At 34.8% G+C, this 20164-nt stretch overlaps 1 long non-coding RNA gene across 1 annotated transcript; it reads right to left on the bottom strand.

Annotated features, from left to right (window-relative positions):
• Positions 1-273: 273 nt before the first annotated feature.
• On the bottom strand, positions 274-16524 carry LOC122516473. Its single transcript, XR_006303577.1, has 2 exons — positions 16379-16524; positions 274-649 (listed from the first exon to the last, which is right to left on the bottom strand). It is a non-coding gene; the product is annotated as an uncharacterized LOC122516473 (long non-coding RNA).
• Positions 16525-20164: the final 3640 nt, after the last annotated feature.

Genomic DNA, 20164 nt, shown 5'->3' with positions numbered 1-20164 from the left:
TCGTTCAGACGTCTCGTAAGCTTTGCTATCGTTCATGAAAAAGATACAAAGAGAAACAGAAAATGAGAAGGAAAGAAAGAATGACTCGTTTAGACGACGTTTTATAAACATTTTAACGATATTGCTAGCTCACACGTACGCACACACACACATGCACGCATGCACGCACGTATACACGTGAACACACGTAAAGATTCGTTGATTTCTCAAAAAGCTTCTTTTCATACAATTTCTACGTTCTCAAGTGATATTATATTCTCATTGAAAAATTGATTGGTTTAAACGTTTGATGAACGTCAAACGAATTTTATTGGTGCTTGAGATCTACGCAGGGTTGGTTGGTTGGTTGGTTGGTAAAAAAGGAGGTCAAGAAGGAAAGAGAAACGAGATGGAAACACGCGCTAGTCTGAAATAGGATTTTACAACGGCAAGTCGATTTACGAGGAAGAACGAACGAACTTCTAGCATTCGACTTTTCCTTCCATCTTCTTTCTTCTTCTTCTTCTTCTTCTTCTTCTTCTTCTTCTTCTTCCGTCTTTTCATGTTCGTGAGAATCGTCTGACGATGTCTAGTAAAGAGGAGATTCGAGATTTTTGATCGTGGCTAAATCCTTCGTATAGGAAATTACCTGGAAATTCTCTGGACAAATCTATAAAAAAAATATAATATTTATTATATTTATAACACTATTTCTTTTTTTCTTTTTAATAAAATAAAAAAGATAATTAATTCATAAATATTTATTTAGTTTACACAAATAATAAGCGTTGTTATAATCGAAGAAGCTGATAATAATAAAATCGAATTTATTTGTGTGTGTCATATTGGGAAGAAACAAAAATTAGATTTCAAAAGTAATAATTATTTATTGATAGGTAGTTTCACAGCTGATAAATATTCGAATCAAATTGTCAAACTAATGAAATATATTTTGTTAATGAACGTAACCGAGTATTCAATGAAAATTTATCAAAAATTAGTTTAAACACAGTCATGGCGTTAAAATATTGATAATCGCGTCACGTCAGTTCCCGAAGTCTTTTATGACTGCTAGTAATATCCTAGAATCGTCTTATCCCTTTTCTATCCTGCATCGTGCACAACCTACAAAATTCGAGATATCGTCCTTGCGTTGGTGCAGTTTGATCTCGATACGAGTGCTAAAATGAGATGAAAAGAAAGAGAAAGAGAAAGAGAAAGAAAAAGAAAGAAAGAAAGGAAAAGAGGGAGAGAGAGAGAGAGAGAGAAGGAGAAGGAAGAAGAAGGAAAAGGAAGAAAATAAGGAACAGGGGGCGGAGAATAGGGGTGGGTAAAAGATCGATGATACTTCAAGTCGATGTAAAGCCGGTCACTTTCGTCCCATGGCATTTATATTCATCGACAACTTTGATCGTGCATTATAGCCTGTGAAATTGGTCCGAAATAATAAGAGAGAAAGAGTGAGAGAGAGAGAGAGAACCATGTACATAATGGAATAGGTAAATCCTATAGCACTCCATTCTAATTTGGCTGTGAATGCACATCGCAGAGGAATAAAGTGAAAGAGAAAGAGACAGATAGAAATAGGAAGAAAAAAGGATGACTAGGTATAGTAGTCCTGTTATGGTGAAGCTTTTATTTCCGAAGCATCGATCTCCATAAAGCTCTAAATGCGAAATGAATTCTCTGAAATCTTCGTGAGAGGCTTATTTGAAACAGTTTATGCAAGAGAGAGAGAGAGAGAGGGAGAGAATACAAACACACGTGTATATGGGACATTCCATGCCAACTCGTCCTACTGTAAAAATTAACATTTTTGATTTGACTTAAATTTTATTATCTTTTTGTACTCCGCGAAAAAGAGCTCCAGGATTATTTTCAAAGTCTTTTTTATCAAACCGTTCACTAGATATGAATATTTGAAAATTTCAGTACTTTTTTTTTTGGAATGCTTACAACTTGTTTTAAAAATGTGCATCCATTTGAATGTTTTCTTTTTATTCGAATTGTGTGTCTTTTCAATGAATTTCTCAAAAATTTCATGTAAAAAATTATCAAAAAATTATCTACAAGATTTTTCTTTTTAATTTCTCGATTAAAAGCTTTTTTTTCTTTAAAATTGTTTGTATCTTTCGATTTTTTTTTGCAAAATTTTCAAAAATACTACTCCACATTTTATAGAATCTTACTTTTAAACAAAATCTAATTTTTATTGTTTATTTTTTTATAATCAATCTGCTATCTTTCTCTCGTTTATTCCATAGAAAGAGCGACAAGTTCATTCTTGCTTAAGTTTCGGGAATGAGTTTCTCCATTTAAATCGAATGCGTGAGCTAACGTATCCCGACTCAATTTTCACGCCCTTCAAAGGGTTGAGGGAATTAGGGCTTTACCTGACTAGTTCGGTAAGGCGGTTTCCTGCTGTATTCCCAACGACGTAATCCATTGGGTTACAATGTTTATATATATATATGTATGTATTAATATGGCTATTGTGTTTAATCCGAATACATTTATTAACGCATTGGTAAATCCATGAAAGATAGAAATCGATATCCATCATATTATATAAATGGACTTTCGTATTTAACTATTTTGTGTTGCAATTGCACTCGCTTATCTTTCAACTCTATATACTCCTATTGTTTTCTATTATCCATGTTTTGACTTACTTAAACTAATGTACTAATACACGTACAATATATATATATGTTATATTGCATAGGTTTGTCGATTTGTATCAGTTTAGTGTATATTTTGGAAATATTTACAATTAGTTTAATTGATTTTTATCTTATCCAGAAAATAAAATTATTAAAATAGGTGACGTAAGAAGATTGGACGGGTTAAAAAATCTTTTTGAACGTTTCGTCCCTTTCATTGGGACTTCATCAGCAACTACAATTTTTTTATTATGACTTATTTCGACATATACATATTGTATAAAAAAAAATTCAAAATTAAAAATTTCTTTGATATTACATCGATCTTTTTTGTTCATGAGTCTTTATAAACTTTCGAAGACATCTATTCTTATAAATAAACTAAACTTAACATTTATCGTTGTCCTAACACCGTTATGTTTAAACATGTAATCCAACAATACTGATTCGATCTAGACTAGTGTTTAATAGTTTAAGTCTACTCAATATTATGGTGCCCTCTATTGCTTTGTCCTATTATGATAATTAAATTTTCAAATCTCGTTATAAATGCTATTTAGATTATTCGTGTCAATTCTGTAATTTATTGTATTGTTATTTGTTATGTGGTACATCTCACTTATATTCCTTTTGTACCAATTGTCTCCTATATCTAGAATAGTTGCTTTGTTAAATTCAAAATTATGTCCTGTTTTAAAATGATGTTCAGCTAACACGGTGGTATTGGTTTTTTGTACATTAGTAGGTTTACAGTCATTCCTATGTTGGTTTAATCTTTTTTAAGTTTCTATTTTGTTTGTCCTATATAACACTTGTCACATTCACATGGTATTTTGTAAACTAAGTTCGATTGATCTAATTTATCAACCTTATCTTTTAATTTTGTGTAAATAGAATTTACTTTAATTAAGTTATAAAAAAACTAGTTTTATATTGGTGTTTTTAAAACATTTATTTATTTTATTAGACAGTGGTTTAATAAAAGGGAACTTGATGACTTTTTTATTATTATTTGGATCTCTCACACGATCCTTGTCTATTCTAAATTTATTAAACACCATATGAATGAGACTGGTGGGACAGTTGTTATTTTTTAAAATTAACTCGATTCTTCTTATATTTTCAATATGGAATTTCTCACTACTTAATCTTAGTGTTCCAAATAATAAAATTTTTATGATCCTAATTTTTTGACTTATTGGATGGTTCGAATTATAATTCACGCATCTACCAGAGCTCGTAGGTTTAATATACCAATTCGTTAATATGAAACCATCTTCGTTTCTTATGATAGTCATGTCTAATGGTAAGGTTCCATTGTTCTCTATCTCGATGGTGAATTGGATCTTTTTATTTATACTGTTGAAGGTCTTTAGTGTTTGATCAATTCCATCCTTACAATTAGTTTCTTTTCATCGTTTCTCGTGCATATATCATAGAAGAATATTTTTTGAAAATAAATTCGTTTGAGTTGTTAATATCTTGCTAAAAAAAAAGTCATATTCTTCTTAAACCATTACAGAAACATTTTTTTTAGGATTAGCTTGAAAAGAAAAAACATTGAAAACTTCGTATACGATTGAAGAAATGATAAAATATCCTTAGAAGTACGCCTATATCTTCGATTGCTTATTGGATATAAACAGTTCCTTTCGTTTACGATTTCGTATTCTTTGTTCTTCGTAATGTTTACGTTTCTTCCTTCAGTCGCATGACTTACCTCTTCTTACAATTAATTTAGTTTGTCTCTATCGGTCGAACAGTGTACAAGGAAGTAACAGCACCGGCTGAATATTAAATAATAATTTTCAAATCTTGGTTATGCAGATAGAAGAAGACAATGCAGAGATTCATTAAAAGTAAGTTTCTTTCCATAATTATTATCAATCTGTTGATAGGAGGAAGCCATTAAATTTAGAATTTGCAACGGAAGATATTCTCGACAAGCATGGTTTCTTTTTTTACACGAAGAATTTCATTCCTTGTCTGGTTGTATCATTCATTCCAGATACACCTCCTATATACGTGGATGCGTTTCAAAATTATGTTCTTGACCATAGAAACAATTTTCGTCTGAAAATGTTCAAAAAAAAAACAAACCGAATAGGCTCAATACTTTTCAACACACTCTAAAATACTCTTCGATCGTAACATTTCTGTTATATTCTCGACTTTAATCGAATCGTCCGAAATGTAATCTTGTGGGAATCGTCTCGTGGCTATCCGAGGATTCCAATGTAGGGAAGAAAAGTTTTCTTTCTTTTTTCTTTTTCTTTCTCTTTCTCAAGTTATCTTCGAAGGTCGATCTAATATCACGTAAGTAGCACAGCATCGTTGGTACGAGGGACGATTATCTCGCAATGTAGTTTCTCTTTTAAATCTTGGCTCGTCCTTTGTTGAAGATTACGTACGAAAGGAGTATTCTTTTTCTTTTTCTTCTTTTTTTTTTTACTTCCTTCCTTCCTTCCTTCCTTCCTCCAAGCTTCTCGAAGAGGATGGTGCTTGACCGATGATTGTCCGTTAACGCGGTATTTACGAGAAGCTTTTCGTTCCTTTCGAAGGACGAGAGAAAGTCTTCTGCTTGCACGACCAAACGAATGTGTGTGTACACTTACTTTCCTTTGCTGGGAAACGGTTAAAGCTACGAATCAACTTCCTTCTTCTCGGACCGTTCCTATACTTCAACCCTTTCCTTCTTCTACATCTTCTTCTATTCGTCACCTTTGTTCAGAAATTCTTTCTCTTTTTTTCTTTTTTTTTCCTTTCTATTAAACTTCGAGAGATGCGCGAAAAATATTTGTCTTCGTTCTATAGTTTTTCTTGATTTAGAAAAATCATATGTCACGTTTCTCTTTTTGGTTTTACTTTTTATTAGATAAATTTGTAAATTTCGATGAAATTAATTAATCGTTTAACCGTAAACGACGTTAACATTTTGATTTGAACAAATTTGTCAATGCAACAAATATATATTGTCATCAAATTTATGATTTGTGTTTTGTGCAGGATTTTGATATTTTCTTTTTAGTATTTTTTATATATTTATCTGATTTCGCATGGTGTATGTTATATTTTGTTTTTATATTGTTATATATTTCAATAGTTCTATAATTTATAATTTTCTCCTCAAACTCGTAAAAAGGGAGAGTGTAACAAAGATAATATAATTTATAATTTATATTTCGCGTGAGATTTTATAATTATTGTATTTTAGTATATTTTAATTAATTTATTAATTTGGTTAATTTGTGTACATGCGGTATACTTATTATATTTTATACACTTTTTTACTTGTACAAATTTATTTACAACAACAAATATTAAATAAACATTTCTTATTTTTTTTGGTTGCTTAAAAATTCGTTAATCGAATTAACAAATATTTTACGAAACATTCGAATACGAGAATTCAATTTTTATATAAAAACACTTATTTTTTTCATTCGATTTATTGAAAGTTTCAATGAGATCAACGGGTATAAAGAAAAGAGTAGTAAGAGTTAAATCGTCGAATAAAAAGAGTCAGACGAATAAGAAGCAGAAGAAGAAGAAGAAGAAAAAGACTGCATGTATTAAAGAAAGATAAAAAGAAGAAAGAAAAAGACAGAGTGAGAAAGGAAGGAAAGGAGGTTATGGGGAACCATGTCAGCCGTTCAGACAAAGACGCGTTTCGAATGAGACACTTCTGTTCTATTCTATTCTATGCTGTTCTTGTTCACCTACCATCTTCGACTCTTTGCTTTCTGACACTCTCTCTCTCTCTCTCTTTTACATTTACTCTCTTTCTCTTACTCTTTATGTGTCACGCGTAAGCAAGAATTTTGATGAGACACCGATATTCTATGGTAACGAATATTTGTACGCTGATTAATATTCACGCGTACGTATATTAAAAATGAAGATTAAAATTAGTCGATTACAATGATAGTTAATTTTTCAGTCAAATCTAATCGAACATATTATGTAAATGATAATAATCGTTTTAGAGAGGTGATGAAATAGGTACGTTAGAATTGATTAATATCTAACAAATCAAAGTAGCTTTCGGGTTACATTAATTTAACGAAAACTTACACATATCTGAATAATTGAATTTAGAATTGAGCTTGAACAAGATTAAACATGGATATAAGGAATATCTAAGATATATTTGATAGAAGGATAATTGAAATGATTCATTAAATCGATTGTCTTAGGTCGAGTGATTTTCTAAATTTAACCGATTAGAACAGAGAAAGAGGGTGAGAAAGGCAGAGAGAGAAAGGTAAGATAGAAATGAGGGATATATGGAGAGGGAAATAGCTAAATAGAAACAGATAAAGGGACATGGAATAACCAGTGGCATTATATCCCAACAATCTAGCCGGCATATAATAGAATGCAATTTAGATGCGGTCAAAACAGACAATATTGTATTCTTCGAAGCGTAAATCATAGAAGGAAGGAAGGAAGATGGCTGGGGTATGGGGGTTAAGGGTAAGACAACACATGCACGAAGGGTTCGCGCTCGCGCGCGTAAGCGACCGAGTCAAAATGGTGGAAGGGCCGAAGTGCATATCTTAATTACAATATTCCCACGAGGTGAACACAGGACTCTTGGCCGCCGACGCTGGCATAGACAGAGACACGGATATAGACAAGGAGAGAGAGAGAGAGAGAGAGAGAGAGAGAGAGAGAGAGGAACTCGACGAAGGCTCTCCTCGACCCTTTCTCGGCAGCCTGTAGGAATTTAATTAATTTGCTAGTGGCAAGCAGACTCGCTCCTTGTCGCCACTCTGAAATATCGTATCCTTGCCCCAACCCTTTAAAACCCAAGTAGAGCGCAGCTACCACAACCACGACCATCATCACTACCACTAACAATAACATCACATCTCGAGTATACCTTTGCGTTACCTACACCATCCTTAACCTCTTCCCTTCTCTTTTTTTTTATTGTTTTCCTCGTTTCTTTTATTCTCTTTATTTCTATCTCTGTAATAATTGATATTCGTATCATTTAGAAACCACGATTTTTTTTATTATATATATGTAGGATTTGTGAAAAAATTGGGCCGATGGACCGACTGGACTGGGATTCGAACCCGGATCTTCCGCTTTCCGGGTGATTGCTCTTTAACCATTGAGCTATCCAGGGCCCATCGTCTAATCTCCTTACGAATGCCTATTTAAGTGTTTGGCTTGGAGGCACTCGCATCCCACATATACTAATCGATAAATTCAGGACATAAATTGTGATATTACTTTCGAATAGTGGTATTTAAGAAGCGTGTTTATTTTTGTTAAATTGATAGAGGAAATAACGTGACAGATTGTGCATAGTTATTCAGTTGTTCTAATCAATTCTCTGTCTTATTCTATTTACTCTTATTCGTATCGATCTTATGTGTTGCTAAGAACGAGGGGGAAGGAAGGAAGAGGTTAGACGATTACACAGGAGTCTCTTTGGATTCTAATGAAAGAGCTGTTAGAACTGCTAAGGGAGAAAACAGATCGATATTGGTTGTTAGGTAGAAAGAGAGAGACAAATTGTGAAAGAGAGAGTTAGAGAGAGAGAGAGAGGAAAAGGGAGAGAGAATGTACCTATACGATAGACGCATAGTCTATCAACTTTCTACAGAACACATAAACTTTATTGGCTACCGTGAAAATGGGACTTTATACTGGCTCGCGAGAAGACATTAAATAAGTCGTTACCGTAATACATCCTATCCACGTGAAACAGTTCACGCGATAACTACCAGTCGGCTGGGAGAACGTTAGCTTGGCATAAGTTTAGTATTGTGGCTAAGAATGGCTCGTTTAGTTCTATATTTCTCTCTCTCTCTCTCTCTCTTATTCTCTCTGTGAGTTTCTTTTTGACTATCTAGCCAAGTGAGAGAAGCTACAGGAAGTGGAAGGAATCTTCGAAGCTACGAATTTACTCGAGAAACTTGGATACCTTGCTTCGTCTCCTTAATGTTATCTCTCTCTCTCTCTCTCTTTCTCTTTCTCTTTCTCTCTTACTCTTACTCTTACTCTTACTCTCGTCATTAATATTTCGACGATTCTCTTGAGACCAGATGAGTTTCTCTCTCTCTCTCTCCTACTCTTGACTTCTATTTCAGATCTACGCGAACTGTCGTTCTCAAGCATCTTTAAGAATAGACTTTTTGCATGTCTATCTACTTATTATACACTTAGAAAATAGGACACTGTTGTAATACGGTTTAATATTTTGTAATGAGGTTATTTATTTCGTTATTAGTTTTAGCATTTACTTTAATTATATTAAATTTAAATTCTTAGACACACACATACATTTGTTTTCTTAATTTTGTTATTTTGATTATTAGAGTTTTGGTATAGATTTTTGTACTAACTGTTACGTCGTTTTTATTGTACTGATGTTATTAATTTTATTTTATAGACCAAATACGTTATTGTTTAAATATTAGAATTGTTTTATTATATGTTTATAAATAATATAATTTATATTTATTCGATCGATACAAATAATTAACGTTCAGTAGGAATATCATTTATTTAAACCGCGTATAATTTTGTATTTTTATAAAATACAATCGATAATTTATTTAGTATCTTATGAGAATGAATATTCTGGAAATAAATTCTTTTTTCCCCTCGTAATTTTCGTTCTTTTTATTTTTTTTATTTTTCATTTAAAACGAATAAATGAAGTTTAAGTATTGAAGATAAAAATATTTGTAAGTTTTCACGTTATTTTCTATCGTTGAAACATATTCTGATATAATTTAATCTATTCTATAGACCACACATACACACAGACACACACACAAATACACACATTATTCTTTAGATTTTAGAATATTTTTATATCTTTCATTTCTTATACGAATCGATATAAATAATAAACTTTCGATAAAATATCTTTAATAACTTATCGACAAATAATTTGATATCTTTATCAAATGCCGCGGATAATTAATTTATCTCTCTGTATAAGATTAAAAATCTATTTGAAAATAAGGTTTTTAAATTTGTATGAATCATTGTGTTTTTTTTTCTTTGTTTAAACGAATAAAATGGAGCTCAAAGTTACTGAAAGAGTAAAAGGTATCCGATTTATGATATAGCTGTTAGATCATTCAGAAGTATTTAAACGTGGCAGCAAAGGCATCTTGATAACCTTTGATAATCAAATAGCAACTTGAACTGCTTTCGCACGGAATTGGAGAGATAATGGCAGTGATGAAGCGGAAGAGAGGTGGTCGATCGGAGAAGTCACTTATCGGCCCGAGAAAGCCGTTTAACGGTTCGTTACAGAAGAGTCATTTCGTACTTTATCTCTTTCGAACGAACCCCTCACTCGAGCCAACCGGCACGTCCGGGAATCATTTCGAAAACGAAAAAGGGGATAAAAGTAAAAGAAGATATCCCAGTTTGGGAAAAAAGAAAGAGTAAGAAAAGATAAAACTCGCGGGATTTAGGTAATCATTGATTAGAAAGATTTCCCCATCTCTCTCTCTCTCTCTCTCTCTTTAACATTCATTTTACGTTGATCTTTTTCACTTATCCAAATTCACGTTCTTCTCATTTGCGCAAGGATCGAATATTCGTTAGCTACGAGTTGTAGGAAACCTCGGACGAATCAATATTAGTTTATGGCAAATTTGCGTTCATTCTCTCGTGTCTCAAGAATTGTTCGAAGCTTTCTCGTTCAGTACCGAGATAGATAGACAAAGATAGATAGCCAGAAAGGAAGAGAAAGAGAGAGAGAGAGAGGTGGTGGTGGTGGTGGTGGGGGGAGGGGGTAGTTTCTTTGGAAAATAGCGGAATTAATCTCTCAGAGAATTTTATATTAAATTATAAAAGAAAGATGGTAAGATAAAGATAGATAGACAGAGAACGGATTAGGTGAAGGGAAAGGAAGAAGAGGGAAGGAGGGAGGGAGGGAGGGAGGAAGGAAGGAAAGGTGGAGGGAGAAGAGAATGCGATGGTAAGAGGATAAGAGTTTCCTATATAGCAGTAGTGCCAAGGTACACGCGAATTGGTTCGAGATAGGACGTAGGCACGTGTATATATATATATGTAATATATAGTACGTCTAACATATACATACACCTATAGGTCGTACCTACATAGACGTCATCGCCTCAAGTATTTCATTCATCCTAATTGGATACACGTTCGCGAGTCTTCTTGAATACCTCGTGAGTACACTCGAGCGTTCGGAATGCATTATTTGCTAAACTGTGCTTTCGGTCTGTTTAAAGTTTACGTAGTAGTGCCGTTAGGCGACCAACCCCTTCGCAACTCTGTCTTTTCGACACTTCAGTTAACTTCAATTAGCAAAACACCATATTATTATTATTATTATTATTATTATTATTGTTATTATTATTATTATTATTATTATTATTATTATTATTATTATTATTATTATTATTATTATTGTTATTGTTATTGACTATTATCATCGTCATCGAAGTTTCCTTCCTCCTAATTTCCAATTAGACTGATAATTACGACGATCGAATACGTTAGAATATATTTGAACTATAATTTAACGATTATCATAAACTCCATTAATGACTAATATTTGATTATTATTTTTATCATTATTCTTTTCTTCGAACTCTAAATCATGTTCTTTTGTAAAGTAAAAAGAATAAAAAAAAAGAAAAAAATAAAAATAAATAGAAAGACATAGAAAGAAAGGTCCTAGAATAACGTATCAAGAAGCCGAAGTAGAATGAAATAGGTGAGAAAAAGAATGGAAAGAATGAAAAGAAGAAGAAAGCAAGCTGGCAAGAAAGAAGCAAGTCCGTTGATGGAAGCAGCATCGAGAGTTTTCTCCCTGGTGATAGAGTTGTAGAGGGGTTAAGGGGGGTAACTTACCTACATATAGAGAAGTAAAGGAAGCAGAGAAAGAAAGAAGAAGAAGAAGAAGAAGAAGAAGGGGTTGAGGGTGAACGCATTCTCACCTCTACCCTATTTTCCCGAGCGAGGGAAATACTTTGTGTTTTTAAAATGAAGTTAGAACCTCCCTGCCCTTCCCATCTCTCTCATAGAAAAGAGGAGGGAGGGTGTGGGTGGTTGGTAGAGGGCGTATGCCCGAACTACTAGCTTTCTCTCATTTTTATCCAGACCTCTTTCACTCCTTTTCTTCACGTTCCTCCATACACTTCACTTCTATCTACCGTTATTCTCTCTCTCACTCAACCCCTTCAACCCCCCCTCCCCACCTCTGCCGCCTTTCACCTCAATTTTCGCAACCGCTTACCAACCCCCGTAGATCTTCTCCTCCTCCTCCTCCTCCTCCTACTATTCTCGTGGCAAACCGCATTCATCCACTTTGACGCACGTTCTACTCCTATTCTATGTGTTTATCACTTCGACGTTAGTCCGTCGTTCCGTCTTGTAAGCTTTGTTTCCTTATTCGAAAAGCTCCTTACGCTCCTTCGAGTGTATTTCTTAGTATCCTTCAACCATATCGAATTGTCTAACTATTATACGCTATCGAGTAAAATGTTTTGTGAACGATTAAATAAATTCCGAGTAACGAGATGATTTTTCTTTTTAATTAGGAAACAAATATTAGTAACGACCTTTTATATTTGTTATTTAACTTTATTCCATATTTTTCTGTAATACTTTTATATTCTAAAAACAGAGATTAAACAGACGTTATAGATATTTAGAACCTCGTGTTTCGATTCGTGAAGTAGTTTTTTTCTTTTCTGGACCATCGCATTGAAAAATGATAAATCGTCAGTCAGTACTTTTTGGTTATATTTTGAATTTGTTATTACCATGATTATTATCGTTTGTTTTCAAAATAATTCATTGCAAAATTTTGACGAGATCAATTTCTAATGGTGGCGAAAAGTTCATATTAGATTTCAATCATTTTTACATCTTATAAACGATAAAAAAAATCCAAATAAAATGAGGAAGCGGTAGAGAAAAAGGATGCAAATGGTTTAAACGGTGAACATAGATTGTCGTCGTTACTCTGCAACATAATTACGTTGAAAATAAAAAAAAAAAAAGAGAAAGAAAAGAAAAAAGAAAAGAAGAACGAGGAAAAAAGGGAGCAGAAAATGAAAAAACACAGAAAAGAAAAACAAAATGGAAAAGAAGAAAAATAGGAGTAGAAAAGGGGTTAGAGAAACAGTCCAGTGGTCGAGACTTTCACACGGCAATCAGAGGTAAAGCGTGAACCATTGAAGTTGCGGCTTTTCATCGTGGTCTTGCAAAACTCTTTCTGTCTTTCTCGTTAGTATCTCTACGCGTTGTTTCTATGCTCTTCGTTTTAACTATTTTTTCTCTTTTTATCTTATCGTTTGATCCGTGTATTACATCGATCCCTTTATATTTCTTTTCTTCTCTCTTTCTCTCTTAAACACACGCTACCACCATCGCCAGTACTACTCGTCATACGTATACACATACACGTAAATGTACACATGTACAGAGTATACAGAACACATGTAAAATGTCTTTGAAGTACTTACTTACATACACGCAAGCATAAAGTTTTACCATCATGGATTGAAAACCGCGACTCTTTGCTAACCTCGTTGCGATTTCTTTTGGTACTTGGTTCTTTTCGTGCGTCGGATGGGAAAATAGTTAAAATAGTAGAGAGTAGTAGAGTAAAGTAGAGTAGAAATATCTAGTAGCAGAAGTAGAAGTAGTACAAGTATAGAACATCATTGGTAGGATTGTACGCGCGAAAAATCGGAGGAGAGACTACTCCTCGAAGAAGAACCTGGATACGTGCAAACGCGTTCATTTTCCCTTTGGTAAAGTGGGGTTCAAAGGGGGCGGGGACTAGAAGAAGAGGGGTTCCTAGGATTTTGAGTTAGTCGATTTACGAGTCTGACCTGATAGCAAGAACTGTTCGAATAAATTCGAAGGACGTTTCCGTTAGGTATTTGGTACGGCTCGCCGAATTCGGATATTCCTTATCAGACGATTTCTGGACGATAGTAATCGACGTTTCCGGAACAACCTTAATTAATTCCGGCTGAATCGCCCTTTAGATATACCCATTGAACTACCTTGATACCGATCTATGCTCGTTTTAGTTGTACAAATGTTATATCAGTCTTTACCCCTCCTCCTCCACCTCCTCTACACTCTCGCTCTTCATCTATTCCAATCCCTATCTTTATCCATCTATCCATTTCTCTTTCCATCTATCTTTCTTCCTAACTAACATATTATCTTCATGAATTACAATTAACCTTGGAAATAGGCCGAGATAGAAACAGTTAATAGAAATTCTAGAGCTCTGTTTTGAACCTCTCAACGAATTGCTCCTTGGACGAATCGAAGCTCGGTATTGTAAGATTCGTGAAAAAATTGGGCCGTTGGACTGACTGGACCGGGACTTGAACCCGGATCTTCCGCTTTCCGGGCGACTGCTCTTTAACCATTGAGCTATCCAGGGCCCACCGTCCAATCTCTTCACGAATGCCTATTTAAGTGTTTGGCTTGGAGGCGCTCGCATCCCACAGTATTTTTTATTTTTATTTGTTATTCTCTTTGTTTTATATTTATTTGTTTCTTTGTTTTTTTTTTTCATGCCAGGATTTTCAACGGTTTACATAGTTTTTTTTCCTATGGCAAGCGAGTGAAGACATTTTTCTCGTTCGTTTTTATTCATTCTTCTTCTTCTGTTGCTGCTGTTGCTTCTACTCCTTTTTCTTCTTCTTCTTCTTCTTCTTCCTTTGGTTCTGCTCGGTTTTCCATTTTTCTTTATTTCTTTTTCTTATTAATTTTTTTTTCTTCCCTACGTTGAAGCACAATACAAGCGACGTCCTACTTTCCTGTCTTCTTTTCATAACGCGTTTACCGGTGGTTGATGCAAAAAATAATGAGAAACAATGGGAGCAAGAAGGCAAGGAGAGAAAGAGCGAGAGAGCGAGAGAGAGCGAGAGAGAAAGAGAAAGAGAGAGCTATCGGTGTGGGAAGAATGGAGCCGTGATGTTTGAAACGTCAGTTTCGTCGAATTAATCAAAGGAAGAGATTATAATGTATAAACCGTAAGGAGAATAAATAAGAAAGAAAGAAAGAAATGAAATAAATAATAAATAAATAAATAAAGAATTAAAAGGAATATAAATAAAGAAAATTATTTCTTAATTTTTTTTCTACTTTTTGTTTGTTTGTTTGTTTGTTTCTCTTTTCTTTTTTTTTTTTTCATTCTTTCTCCTTTAATCAAAGACTCGAAACTTTAATTAAGCGCCAACCATCGAGCGAATATATTGGACGTAACGTAAAGAGATTCTGACCGAAAGTTGCCACTGGAGACAAGAAAACCTTGGTATTATCCAGCGATGGTATCTGTTTGCAGGATAGCTCGAATTGGAATCAGAAGGGAATGGGAGAAGATAGAAAGTAAAAAAGAAAGAAAGGATGAAAGTAAGAAGGAAGGAAAAGACAGAGACAGACAGATAAAGAGAGAGAGAGAGAGAGAGCTTTTATCGACGTCCAAAGTGATCTCGAGTCAATTGATTCGAGATTTAAATCTTGAAAGGAAGGAAAGTGGTGAAGGAAGAAAAAACTAGGATTTCGAGCTAGGGGGAGGGCGTGCTTGGGTGGGGGAGGGTAGGAGATTTGTAGATGAATCGCGAACTCATTTTCTTTTCGAAGGATCTTAGAAAATAGGGGGAGGGGGAGGTTGGAGTAAACCTCGCGAGACCCGTTTTTCTAGGTTGTCCTTCAAATTATCGAATCAATTTATTTTTCTTTTCTTTCTTCTTGTTCTTTTTATTATCAATTCGTATGTGTTTTTTTTTGTTTTGTTTCGTTTTCTCCTTTTTTCGCCTAATTTTTCCTTCTTTTTTTTTTTTTTTTATTTTTCCTCGAAGAACGACGATATTTTTCTCTCAGTTAGAACAAATTTGTTTTTAACGACTGACACCTTTGAGATTCATCAGACGTCAGAATTATTACCAATCATCATTCTTTTTTCGATTTTAAAGCGAAGATAAGATTAGAGAGAGAGAGAGAGAGAGAGAGAGAGAGATTTAAGTCGGATTAATTCGAAGACGGATTGATAAATCAATAGAAAAGGAAATGGATACTTATTAGCGATTAACTCTTCTTTTCCTTTCCTATTTTTTCTTTTTCTTATTCCTTGGGTCGTTAATCAATCGCAAGTAAAGAAGATAACCGTTAACCGTTTTCGAACGGGTTAACCTTTTGATTAGTCAATCAATAATTTTTAAATTCTCTTATTATTTTCAACGTATTATAATAATTGTCACATGGAATAATTTAAACCCTCTTTCTTATTGTGTAATTAACACGCTCGGCGGTGCGTCTTGTCAAAAATAAAATTAATTCTTTAAAAACGTTCTCCAACGACGTAGTGTTTTCATTTCCAATTCGATTAGTTTTCGTTTGATTTTCGAGGTAAAAAAAGAAAAAAACAAAAAAAAAACAAAATATAAAACTTTTACAAAATCCCCCCGCTGTCCCCATCCCTCTGCCAAAAAAAAAATTCGGTCCATTAGTAATCGATCGTGGTGTTAAATAAATAAAACTTGCGAGATAGAACGTGAAAAAATTTTATATATATATGTATATATATATATATAGACGTTTAAAGATTCTCAATTACCTTTCTTCTCCCTTTTTCTTTGAAGAACGAAATTGAGGTTAGGAACACGCATCGTCAAATGGAATTCGTTAAACTGATGTAAGAGAGAAAAGGGGAAGGTCAGAGCATTAGGACATCTCTTTCCACTTAACCTTACCTTAGTCTCGTTTACTCTAGTTTGTATGCATCCCTTTTCATCCTTCTTGGGTTAACCATGGTTAGGAGGTACTACCAACGAAACTTGAGGACGAACTCGACACATAATCGATTTTCAATCACACGCGACATCTTCGAGCGTTGGCCCAGTTTCGAAAGCAACCAACAACGAACACTACACCCCCTTTTTCACCCTTATCCCACCTCTCCCTTTCTCCCTCTCTCCCTCTTTTATCATCTTTCTTCTTCCCTTTGCAGGAAGGATCGGTAGGGGGTGGAGAATCGTCGTTGGTTTATCTGCTGTAAAAATCAGACTCTGTATGAAGAAGGGTAGAAGAAATGAGAAACGGAAAGAAATAAAGAAATAAAGAAATAAAGAAATAAAGAAAGAAATAAAGAAAGAGAGAGTGATACTTTTAGGTATATATAAACGAGGGGTACAGGAAGAGGAGGAGGAGGAGATTGGTAGGAAAAATAAAGAGTGCGAAATTCTGGAATTCCAATATGTCTCTCGTAGCAGTCAGCCGGCGGCGTCGTCTCAATTTCTTCGCGTGTTGTTATCCATCTTTCTTTTTCTGTCTTTATATATATTTTTCTTTTTTTCTTTGTCATTCGAGAGAGAGAAGAAAGAAAAAAGGGCCGGAGGGAGGAGGAGGAGGAGGAGGAGGAGGAGGAGGAAGAGCGTGTCTTAACGCTTTGACGGCGGTGAGTTTTTTTCTCACCCCCGATTGACCACGATTTCAACTAACCAAGCAAGCATCTCTTTTTTACACTTGGGTATTTTTTTTTTTCTTCTCTTCTTTTTTTTTTCTTTTAGGGAAAGGGGGGACCTTCCCCTTGGAGATATATTATATGAGTATATGTGTGAATATATGTGTGTGTGTCTATGTGCGAGAAAGAGAGAGGAAGAGAAGGTAGTAGGTTGGAGTAACATGGTACATACGGCCCTCGGCTCGATTTATCAAACTGAAAGCCGCGAAATTTCCATACTGGCTCTCTCGATGTTCGCGGAGGCTTGCTTTCAATCCGTTCGAACGTATATTACTACCCTCGGATTCGGCACACATATATATATATATATATATATATATACTAATACATACATAAACGTATACATTTATATATTGTATATATATAATATGTGTATAGGAAGGGTCCGCATATATAAACAAACAAACACGCACGCATGGTAGCCTCTACACAAATGTGACTTTCCATCCTCTTCTCTTCTCTTCTCTTCTCACCCCTTCTCTCTCTCTCTCTCTTTCTCTTTCACTTGTTCTCTCGTGTGCATCGAGCCACTCGTCGTCTCACATCAGTCAGTTTCGCGTATGTATGTGTGTGTGTGTGTGTTGTGTGTGTATGTGGCTATAGAAGCAATCGAGCACCGAAAACGGAAGCCCACAATGATATCATTCCGTCCAAACAAAACCAAATGTATTTTCTGCTCATTCCGCTGACGTAGCGCGTTACGTTAAATCAAGCAATCGGCTAAAGTGCATCGATATGGTTCATCGGTGTATCGATCATTCGAACTTTTATTCCGACTAACAATGTGATTTCCACATATTACCGGTTAAAAGGGGACTTATGGAATTCAGGCCAATCAACAACGGTATAAGTGTTTTCAATTGCTCAGATATTTCGATACATTGAAAAAAGAAAGAAAGAAGGAAGGAAGGAAGAGAAAAGAAAAGAAAAGAAAAGAAGTATTGCCAAATAATTTCATTAATTAATTTACGTAATACTCCAAAACGAAGCGGGTGGTTAACCGAATGAAATTATTTGATTTTATTAGTATATAAAAATATATTAAAATATAGTAATATACTAAAATGAAATATACTAATATAAATAAATATAAAAATAAAATAAAAAAAATATAAAAATATACTAAATATAGTAATTATAATAATGTCATCATTTTTACGTTTATAAAATCAAACAAATGATTGATGTATTGACAATTCGGTGGAATAATATATAAAAATGATAAATCAATTGAAAATGTAACATTTCATATTATTTATATCATATGCGGTTTACACAAAAACCACGTTTACCAGAGACTCACATTTGTTTCAGTATGGAGAAAGATTTAACAGAAAAAATCCCTAGCCCTGGTCAATGGACATTAAAATGTTGTTCGTAACGTCACTTGTCAAAAAGAAAACCACCCTACATTCTTACCACAATTCTATTGATCCTGATATAACTCTGACGTATATGACTCGCAACAATATTTTTATGCATATCGCAAAATAATTTGTATAGAACTGAAATTACAGTACGGGAATATTGATTCAAGTAATATCAGATAACTTATCGTCGATTTCATTTACAATTGGCAACTATAAAATCTTGTTTATTTCAAAAATAAAGTTCGACGTGATAACTGGGTAGGATTGAAGAGAGAGAGATAAGTAGAAGAGGTTAGAAGGCGTTGATGATACTTGAACCATCTTGCTTCTTCACCTCTACCATCTTCTCTATCACCCTCTTCTCCTCCTCCTCTTCCTCCACCTTCTACGTAGAGCCGTGCATCGACGTACGAAACAGATTGCTAGTGTAATTACTATACCGTACTTTACCTGATTACCGAGAGCGTCGGAAAACGAGATGGTAGAAGATAGCCTACAAGAGTGGAGGAGATCAAACAACTCGCTGATGAATTTTGAAAGTAATATAAGCCAGTTTGCGTCCTCAAGATGATAACGTTCGTGGTGTAAGTGGTGGTGGTAGTGGTGAAAAAAGAAGAAGGAGGAGTAAGGAAGGGGTGGGGCAAGGTAGGTGTGGGGTTGCAGGTCAAAGAGTCTCGCAATCTTCTTTTTCTGGTTTTCTACTTTTCCTTCATTTTCTCTTTTTCTTTCTTTCTCTCTCTCTCTCTCTCTCTCTCTCTCTTTAATTCTCGTATACCTGACGTTATCCTTTTCTCTCTTTAACGAAAAGACGCAAACCTTGTCCACTTTGTTCGATCAGCAGACAAGCTGCTTCTCTACCTCATGTTAGAACTTCTCGTACTCGCGAGTGAGAATAAAATCGAACTAGCAAGAACACGATCGTGTCTGGTGTGCTTGCGAAAAGAAGGAAAAAGAGAGAGAGAGAGAGAGAGAGAGAGAGTGCGAGAGTTGGACTTGAGAATTGAGGGGTTGCGTTGCTAGCAAAAGCGAGCTGGATAGTCTGGAGGAAAAGTTTATTTACGTCGCTTCTTATTCGATTGACCGATTCGAAGATGGAGGAGCAACGAGTTCGCGAGAGATCGAACGCGCAAAACTAGCAGCAACGAGAAACGTGATGGGAAGTAGTGAAAGAGAGTAAAGAAAAAGAAGGGGGAGAGTTGGTAAGGTGGTAGAAGTGAGATGAGGGTGGTGAGATGGGGGTGAGCCCGCGTACGTTACCTTCCGAAGTAAGAAATGTCATTAAAGTTTTCCACGAACGACTCGCGAGTCGATTCCCTTTCCCCACTACCCTCCCCTCCCCATCTCCTCTTTACTTCTGGAACCTTTTCTCTGCCTCTCTCTCTCTCTCTCTCTCTCTCTCTACTTACTTCCATCTCTTTCTCTGATTATTCCTCATTCTCTGTCTGTAGTCTTAGCGCTTGGTAGTTATCTGCATTGGAAATTCACCGTCTGAGAATGCAGAAAGGAGAGAGAAGGAAATAAGGAAAAAAAAATGGAAGAAAGTGATAGAAACAGAAAAAAAAAGAAATGTCCTGAGAAAGAGGGTGGTCGTGGGGGGGTTTGGTGGGGGGTGATGGAAGAATATATATATACATATATATAAGTGG

Source organism: Polistes fuscatus, unplaced genomic scaffold (assembly GCF_010416935.1).
Source record: "Polistes fuscatus isolate 324 unplaced genomic scaffold, CU_Pfus_HIC Scaffold2, whole genome shotgun sequence".
Classification (NCBI taxonomy): Eukaryota; Metazoa; Arthropoda; class Insecta; order Hymenoptera; family Vespidae; genus Polistes; species Polistes fuscatus.
This window is presented reverse-complemented; position numbering and strand designations above follow the sequence as displayed.